Consider the following 7819-nt stretch of genomic DNA (forward strand, 5'->3'; position numbering starts at 1 on the left):
ACCCTGGCGATGTGCGTTTTCTGACCAAAGGATGCTGATGCCTACCTGCATCCACAGTGTCAGCAGATTACTTTCATTTTTGGCAGATGGTTCCCTGGCAGTCCAGATCAAATCTGAAATTGTGCTATCAAGCAGTTTTTACCCAGAGAAGCAATTTGAATATTGGAATTTTGTTGAATTTCCCAGGCCACAGCTGCTTGCATCTGACATCTGCTTCTTTTTTTTTTTTTTTTTTTTTTTGAGCAGCCAGTTTTTTTTGTTGTTGTTTTTTTCCTGGCAATCTCAAGGTTGAGTTTTGTAGGGCTGTGCTCATGTCTACTGAGTCTTGATCAGGCATCCTCTCTAAATGGTGTAGCAATGCACATCACCGTGTGGTCTGTGAAATCCTCTTTTGCACTGAGCCTTTTAAACATCAAACACCACCTTACCAATGATTAGAAGCATCTCCATTTTTCTACAACTTTCCCCCTACAAGAAACTTCATAAACTATCATTTGTTGGAATCACTGTCAAATTGAAGGGAGACAAATGAGGTAGCATTGTTAGAATTTTCTTAAATAAATAACCTAGGAGTATTCAGTGGCTAAGGAATGGAATACAATATGTTTTTCTCATTACTCGAGTATCTTAGAGAGGCTTTAGATATAAAATGAAGGAGGTTTGTTTTCTTCCAAGACAAAAGCCCCCATGAATGTGGTCTAATTAACTTTACATCTTGATACACCCAAACGCCCATTTCCCATCTTTGACAGTGGTGCCTGCCTGCATAAAGTCATGTCAAAACTTATCTAATCACTTTCTGTTGTGTGAGATGTCCAGTGCTCCAATAAGAATGATATGATCAAGGCAATGTGGTAGACATTTGAAAAATTTATATCCTGTTTCTTGCTTCACCATCACCCTTTCAAAATGCAAAATGACACAACTGATATGTCAAGCAGTATATTTGAGGTTTGAAGTGGTAAGAGTTTTCAGAAATTGCTTGTTTCTAAATAAATTCTAATCTACCTATAAAGCCCAAAGATATACAGAGTGTTATCTTTTAACATATTGTCATATTTTCAGGTTATTTAGGTAGCAAACCTTGCAAAAAGTCAAAGAATAATATTATGAGATCACCTGTGATTTGCTATAAAAAAGAAGTTATAAAAAGCACACCATTTTCACTTTGTTGTTAAAACGATGAATTTGGGTGCTGTATTTTTGTTGTTAAAAAAAAATGATATAAAGGGTATTCGTGGCAAGGTGTGATATTACTTTAGACTATAGACATATGCCTGCTATGTTCTCATCTTTCTTTTACTTCCTGCATATTTTCACAGCTAAGGAGAAGGATAATGAAAACTTTAAAAGACTGGGGTTTTCTTGGTCAAGAAGCTCCAAAAAGAAGAGATTCCTTCCTATTTTCTATGCACATTTATAATTTTTTTCCTTTGGCTTTTTTTGTCCTCTCCTGAGAATATATTTATTGATTTTAGAGAGAGAGAGAAAAGGAGAGAGAGGGTAAAAATCATCAATGTGAAAGAGAAACATCAATCTTTGATTAGCTGCCTTCCATACATTCCCCAACTGAGGATCAAACCCACAACCTAGGTAAGGGCCCTGACCAAGAATCAAACTCACAAACCCTTGATGGGAGGTCACCCCAATCAACTGAGCTACCCAGCTAGGACTTCATCGGCTTCTCAGTGCAAGATAATCAGAGATTGGTTTCTAAGGTTCCATATACAACAGATATTTAAACTCTGTCAAAGTGAAAAGGAGAAAATGCAACACATGTCTGGTATTGAAGAGTTTACGGTGATAAGATTGTACTTTATAGATTTTCATAATCGGAAGAAATGTGGAAAGCCAGGAAGATGAAGTGGTAATACAGATTTCTGAAAATTAAATTCAGACGTTCAAGTTAGACTGTGCAATAATTTCTCTAGTCTATTAACAATGGTTGCTGTTGAACAGAAACCAATGCCAACCAAAAGGAAAGTATTTTCTAAAACTGTGAAGACTGAAAGCAAAACTTTTCTTGCTTGTCTTGTTTTGTTTTAAGCTCACCAAAACAAATGAAAAGCTTGTTTGATTATTGGTCATCTTCAAAGGAGCAACAATAAATGAAAAAGTGAAGTCAGTGAGTCAGAGATACATAAAAAAAAAAAAGCATGCATTATAATGCTGTTTAACCTTTTATTAAGATTGCTATTGTATGGCAATGCATAAAACAGTGGATATTGGGCTCATTACATCAATACTATCTTGGCACTTTCTGAGGTCACACCAGTCATCTTTTATTCATGTTGTCACTGGGAATGGAAGTTATGCTAATAGAGCTGGGTCAGGCACACCGAGGCATAAGGAGGGGTTGAACATAAATCCCAGACAGCAGGCTCATCAACAGTCGGGACTGCGGCAATGAAGCTGCACCAAACAAGGGCAGAAGGGCTCACTTTGAAATCTTTGTCCTCTGTCCCTCAGATGACCAAATGGCTGGCTAATCCCATGTGCCCTATTCATTCACCCTCCTATTCAGTCATTCATTCATGTCCGCAAACAAAATAAAAATGGCAAAGTGGAAATAAGAGTTCTCATGCCCACTCTTCCCAGAATAAGGTATGTCCAGGCCATTTATAGAGTTTTACAAGCCAGATTTATCTTCAGAGGGATGTGAAATCTATAAAACATTATCATATAGTTTTAAAAACACATTTATTCATCTTAAAATTACCATCATGTTCTCTTTCCAGTTCTTCCTTTCAGTTCAACAATTTCTAACATCTCAGCTAAATAAAGCTTGACTTACTTGTCTATGGTCCATTTTTTGTTATCTTGTACTGTGACAAATGACTGAGATATCATTCAAAAGGAGACATTTCAATGGTTTTGCAAGGGTATTATTTTCTTTTGGGGTACTATGTTATGCTTAAAAGAACATTATTGTCTGCAATCAGTTAATATTTTTAAATAACTTATGTTTAATAAATTTTAAAATAATTTAAAGAAATAAAACAATTCTTCAAAAAAGATGACCATAAGTGGTTAATATATCAAATTTATTCTAACCATAATTTTATATGTCTCACTAAAAACAAACAATAACATTATTTCACCATGTGCTTGTTACATGTGATTATATGTACATGATGGTATAAAATGTGTACTTTTCATTGAAAGATTATTACATTCTTGAAAACCATCTAATCTTTATTTCTAATTTGTGCTAAAGATTTAATAATTCAATTTTAAAATATACTTAAAACAGAATAAGTGGTCCTTTAAAATATTGTGCAGACCATTCTATATCAATAAGGTGTGACAGAAAGTAATGTTAGAGTAGATAATAAACTCCAGTGTACATATTGCTCTATTATTTATAATGAATCTAAATAAAATGTCAATAGGTATGGGAGTAAATGCTGATAATGACAAAACCAGGTTTGTCAACAACTGTTAAAACCAATGTGCTTAATTAAAAAAGTGAAGTCAATTAAAAACAAAACAACAGTGCAGCATGTACCAATGCTGGAATAATCATTAGGCCTTGCTGAATAATGGAAGAGTAAAGAATTTTTTTAATGGAACAGCAGGGGTGATACATTACACAAAGCAACAATCTACAACAATATGACAATCGAATTACTTCAGCCCCATTAGGCAGGTGCAGAGGAATAATTAACAAGAATTTTTCCAAGAAAAGGAAAAGACAATAAAACTTTTTTTCTCTAATAAAACTAAAGTTTAAAGCCCTACCTACCCTGCACTAAAAATAATAACCCATAACAGCAAAACAACAACAGAGATTGTTAAAAATTAGGATGTAAGAGACAAAGATTCCTGTTTATTTCCCATATAAATTGAATAATATAGAAAAAGATACACATATAGAGACCTTGTGATACAATGATAACTTTTAAATGTACTTTGCCTATATGCATTGCTTTTGATTTTTAGGGCTTAAAAACAAAATAACAAAGGATTTGCAATAGTTTCTGACTGTCAAATCTAATTCAGAGATAAAAGGCATCCCATAAAGCCCGAGGCAATATTTGTTATCTTATTTCCAGCTCAAATTCAAAACAAATTGCGACCTCTAGTTTAGAATGAAGCCAGTCAGCTCAGTAAAATGCCAATAGAAATGAAAGCAAGCTCACATTTCTTCACCAAGGGTAAGGAGTTTAAGATCTCTCTGCTAGTTCCGCTGGCAAAAAAAAAAATATCCTCCTACTTTAAAACAGTTGTGATAAAAATCTTACTCTTTCATTTACTTCCAATGGGAACCATTTAATTTATACCGAGATAAATGGCTATGTACATAAAGGAATACGACTTTTCATTTTTTCTCCCTTATCATCAAGAATTTAAAAAATGAAAAGTCTTTATCCTCAGATGACCTCTTCAATTTAGATAGATCCGAATCAACTAATAGATGTGGAAGCTTTTATAACTGGGTGGCTTAGTTTGGAAAAGATAATTGTTTGCCCTCATAGGAGGTCTTTTATCTTTAGGTTTGAAGTACTTTGCTAGTGATTCCCAGTCCCTAAGTAGCTTCTAAGGAAGTTCTACTAACTTTGAAAAAAAGAGTCACCAAATTGTTCAAAATTCAATAGGTACAGAAGTTCTCCTGAAGGTCATGTGTGGAATGAGTGGAAGGAACAGAACAAACCCACTGGTTCTTCTGTTGGGAAATCCTGTCAGTTGAAGGGTAGATGTCTATGGGAGGGTGGATGATGACTAACAAGGTGAAATGAAAATCATTGCTCTGTGGTAGCCATGACTTTGCAATTCCAAAGCAGCCTTTCTGCATTTCCGAATCTCATAGGTCACTCTAAAAAACAGAATTGTTGTAGGAAAGAGTAAACTTTTAATATTCGTTTGCTCCAACACCCCCAACCTTTTTTTTTCTTCCCCCTAGGATAAACAACAGATTTCACGGGATATCTTCAATTCCCAATTATTAGCAGTTTTCAATTATCCAACATCTGAGGTTGTAATTCCTATAATATCAATATATTTTGGCCAAAACTGGTTTGGCTCAATGGGTAGAGCATTGGGGACTGAAGGGACCCGGGTTAGATTCTGGTTAAGGGCATGTACCTTGGTTGCAGGCATATCCCCAGTAGGGGGTGTGCAAGAGGCAGCTGGTTGATGACTCTCTCTCATTGATGTTTCTAGATCTCTATCTCCCTTCCTCTCTGTACAAAATCAATAAAATATATTTTTAAAAATAATATATATATCTATATATCTATATCTATCTATCTATATATCTATAGCTATATATATATATATATATGTATATATATATATATATATATTATACATAATAAAGTGATAGCCTTCATGTAAGAAATGCAATGAAATATTTTTCCATTATGTCTGGAACTGAAAGTATAGAGAATGAAATTTATAATTGGGCTTTTGCTCAAAATAATTCTTTATCTTCTACCATACAACCCAGTAAAATGTCAGAATAAAAGTTTGGAGCAGCTTAAAATGATAGTCAAGCTTCTCAATTTCTGAGAAAGCCACTGTATAAGTGAAATATAATATTGTTCAAATTATCTTTATTGATATCAGCATATGGACAAATAACATATTTTAAGATCTAAAGTATTAACATCCCAAATTAATCTATTTTTTAGAATACATGTGAAAAAGAAGATAAAAGCATAGATGGGTGTTTAGAAAAACTCAAGTAAGCTGAGGGATTCAGAGTAACTCAGATGTTTCCTGGTAGCATGTGGCTTGATGTGGTAAGGGGAAAAGTGACACATACAAGCCAATTGCATAAGGTGATAAAATGAAAATATGTGAGAACTCTGTGAGAGGATAGGTTAATTAAAAATGGCCAACACACAAAACAATATACAGATAATATATTTTAAAAATGATATACCTGAAACCTACATAATTTTATTAAACAATGTCACCCCAATAAATTCAATTTAAAAAATAACCATAAATGTAATGAAAACTAAAAAAATTGAAGATCAACCTTTATCACAAATGACACGGTAACAATCCAGACCAGGAAGTTCATGACCATCATACTACTTCAACGGAAACAAATGGTCATCGATATCCTTTACCCTGGGAAGACAACAGAACCTAAGACAGAAATTTTGGAAAAAATAGCCAAAATGTATAACACCATACCAGATGCTATTTTTGTGTTTGGATTCAGAAACCATTTTTGGTGGTGGCAAAACAACTGGCTTTGGCATGATTTATCTTGGATTATGAAAAAAAAAAAATGAACCCAATCATAGACTTGCAAGACATGGCTTATATAATAAGAAGACTTCAAGAAAATAGAGAAAGGAATGCAAGAACAGAATGAAGAAGTTCAGGAGGGACCGCAAAAGGCCAATGTTGGTGCTGGCAAAAAAGAAGGAGTAAAGATTCTTCAGTGGCTTTATTTATAGTGATTGCGCAAATTTTTCATGAACATATTAATAAACCAAGAATAAGAAGAAAAGGAAAGAAGAAAAGAAAATAAGTGGCCACACTGAGACCTTTGCTAAGGAAACATTGAAGGATTTAAAGGACTAAAATTTTATTTCTTTTATTTTTTTATTTTTATGCGTGAGCAATTTCCAGGAAATATCTTTGTTTCTTTTTTTTTTTTCTTTATTAAAGTATAGTTAGCATACAATGTTATATTAGTTTCCAGTGTAAAGCACAGTGATTGATGTACCTTACAACACGATCACCACAAAAAGTCTAACAACCATTCTTTATCTCCCTTTCCTACAGTATGGAGTGCATTTGGCTGGGAAGAGCTATCTATCTTGGTCCTGGAAGTGGATGCAGCACCTTTAAAAGGTTGAGCAGCAACACAAAGAAGCCTGGGCCCTGGATGAGTGTGAAGCCTGCATACACAGGCAGCCTACGGAAACTTCCACAGGAGAGAGAAATACACTTTTATCTTTTAAACCCCACTATTATTATGGGTTTTCTGACACAACTGAACGTAATCCTAATTAATTCAGAATTTTGTTGTGAAATGGAGTTCTAAGCCTTAGTGTAGGCAGGTGGTAGGCCTTGGGAACACAGATGTTGCATTCTAGAAAGACAGTGACGCCTATTACGTGGTGGCAAAACATTTGGTCAAATTTGCATGCGTTTTACTTTGAAAGGCAGGCCACATATTAATTGAAGTGAGGAAAAAAAGGTCAGAATGTTGATGTTGGCTGCTTCGTACTGCTTTTATTATATTTTTATTAAATATATTTTATTGATTTTTACAGAGAGGAAGGGAGAGGGATGGAGAATTAGAAACATCAATGAGAGAACAATATTGATTAGCTGCCTCCTGCATGTCCCCTACTGGGGATCGAGCCCACAACCAAGGTACATGCCCTTGACCAGAATCACCCCCAGAACCCTTCTTCAGTCCACGTGCTGAAGCTCTATCCACTGAGCCTAACTGGTTAAGGTGCTTCTTACTGCTATTAGCCAAGAAAGGACTGGAATTTTAATCCATGTGTATCTCCTAAAGAAATGTGGCAGTTCCTCCCTTATCAATTTTTGATTGCCTTAAAAAAAGGCAATGATGGTTTTTTTTTTAAAGGCATCAAGTGAATATAAACAAGGATGATACCATGACCAACTAATGAACTTACAGTATTACAGAGTCAAACTTGAACCAGAGACTAACAGACACATTCTGGACAAAGCCATGATGGTGGGAACTAAGCCAGAGGCAGTTAGGGGCAATCAGGCTGGCAGGGGAGGGCAGTTGGGGGACACCAGACCAGCAGGGTAGGGCAGTTGGGAGCAAAATCAGGCCACAGGCAGTTAGGGGTGATCAGGCAAGAGCAGGCAG

The 7819-nt window shown here is 35.1% G+C and overlaps 1 pseudogene; it reads left to right on the forward strand.

The window, feature by feature from the left end:
• Window positions 1-6002: 6002 nt before the first annotated feature.
• LOC118718574 lies at window positions 6003-6416 on the forward strand (annotated as a pseudogene).
• The last annotated feature ends 1403 nt before the right edge of the window (window positions 6417-7819 follow it).

Source organism: Pipistrellus kuhlii, unplaced genomic scaffold (genome assembly GCF_014108245.1).
Source record: "Pipistrellus kuhlii isolate mPipKuh1 unplaced genomic scaffold, mPipKuh1.p scaffold_m20_p_14, whole genome shotgun sequence".
NCBI lineage: Eukaryota > Metazoa > Chordata > Mammalia > Chiroptera > Vespertilionidae > Pipistrellus > Pipistrellus kuhlii.